Consider the following 2038-nt stretch of genomic DNA (forward strand, 5'->3'; position numbering starts at 1 on the left):
AAGTTGACATTCTGAGCCCCATTTAACAAATGGAAAACTGAGACTCACCCCAAGTCATGAAGTACTCTTGAGAGAGTATCAAAACTAAGTACAGAAAGGATATTGATTAGGCTATGAAGAAAGTCATTTTTTTTCCCACCAGGAACATGTGCACTTTATTAAACGCCATTGTAGAAAAGTGCATGAGGATAAAGGGCTGATACAGGACTTGGCTCCGGGGCAGAAAAGGAATGGAAGGTTGAGTATGTGGGAAACAGGTCACGGGCAGAGCCCCTGGCCTGGATGATTCCTCTTGATCTATTGATAGACTTGCAAAATCAGTATTGGGATGATGATCAGCAGAATGGCCATGATGATGCCCAAAATCAGGGCCCAGATGTTCAGGCACTTGGCAGTGGAGGCATCAGCCTGGGCCCCGGTCATTTCACCAACCATCTTCCTGTCCCTAGACTTCACGGAGTAGGTGAATGCTATGAAGCCCAAGCAGCAGGAGTTCATGAAAAGGGTGTTGAACAGGGACCAGAAGACATGGTCCGGCGCATAGGTCTTGCTGTGGATGTGGATCACGGTGGATGTCGGGGAGCCGGGTTATGGGGTGCCCCCAGCACCACCTCTTGCTCCTCCTTCAGCTTCTCATAGCTGGGGGGACGGTTGTTGTTGGAGGGAGTGAAGAAGGTTTGGACAGTGTGGTTCATGGTGTCCAGGGAAGACCAGCTGTGGTCGGGTTGCTGGGATGGTTCTCTGAGGAAAGTCATTTTTAAGGGAGAAGAGCCCCAAATTTTCCTAGAGGATGCTTGTTTCTTGAGGCAGAGAATGATTAGAATAAGAAAACCTATAGATATAAAAGGGAGACTCGTAGAGATGGGACACTGTAGGGACTCAACATTAATGTTCTGAGGCAAATTTGTAGCTCTTATCGTATGTGTAAGAAGAAAGAATGTGTAGGAATAGAATCATATAGCTAAAGATTACAGAAATGAAAACAAACGTCGTAATTACCCCTGTGGCTATACAGACCTCGTCTTAGGTTGTTTGGACTGCTGTAACAAAGCACCACAAACTGGGTGGCTTGTACACAACAGAAATGTATTTCTCAGAGTTTGGAGGCTGGATGCTCGAGGTCAAGGCGCCAACACCCTTGGGTTCTGGTGAGCGCTGTCTCCCGGTTTGCAGACTGCCGGCTCCTGGCAAGTTTCTCACATGGTGGAAGGGGCAAGGGATCTCTCGGGGGTCTCTCTCTCTCTTTCTCTTTTTTTTGAGACAGAGTCTTGCTGTGTCTCCAGGCTGGAATACAGTGGCGCCATCTCTGCTCACTACAACCTCCGCCTCCTGGGTTCAGGCAATTCTCCTGCCTCAGCTTCCTGAGTAGCTGGGATTACAGGCATGTGCCACTAAGCCCAGCTGACTTTTGTATTTTTAGTAGAGATCGGGCTTCACCATGTTGGCCAGACTGGTCTCAAATTCCTGATCTCAAGCAATCCACCCACCTCGGCCTCCCGAAGTGCTGGGATTACAGGCATGAACCACTGCGCCCAGCCCATGGGGTCTCTGTTATAAGGGACCAACCTTGAGGGCTCCACCCCATGACTTAATCACCCCACAAGGCCCCACCTCCTAATACTCTGTCCTTGGGGGATTAGAATTTCAACATATGAATTTGGTTGGGGGGGTAATGTGGTCTGAATGTACTCCCCAAAGTTTGTATGTTGAAACTCAATGGCCAATGTGAAAGCATTAAATGGAGGCTTTAGGAGGTCATGATGTGATGAGGGAAAGCCCTTGTCAAAGGCCCTGTGGGAGTAGGTTCACTCTCTTCTGTCATGGGAGGACACAGAATTTGTACCTATTTGTCCTTTCCATCCCTTTTACTGTATATAATTTTGTCCTCTTTGCCAGTGATGATTCAGGACCCACACACAAACCAATTCTGTCTCATGAGCCATAAGAGGATCTGTTAGGAGGCTTCTGAGGAAATCACCTGTCTCCACTAAGAGAACGAAGGACAAGACACTGTTTTTCTTCCTATGCACATTGTCTT

The 2038-nt window shown here is 47.9% G+C and overlaps 1 pseudogene; it reads right to left on the bottom strand.

Annotated features, from left to right (window-relative positions):
• Window positions 1-213: 213 nt before the first annotated feature.
• Window positions 214-695, bottom strand: LOC108314984 (annotated as a pseudogene).
• Between the last annotated feature and the right edge of the window lie 1343 nt (window positions 696-2038).

Source organism: Cebus imitator, unplaced genomic scaffold (assembly GCF_001604975.1).
Source record: "Cebus imitator isolate Cc_AM_T3 unplaced genomic scaffold, Cebus_imitator-1.0 Scaffold9, whole genome shotgun sequence".
Taxonomy (NCBI): Eukaryota; Metazoa; Chordata; class Mammalia; order Primates; family Cebidae; genus Cebus; species Cebus imitator.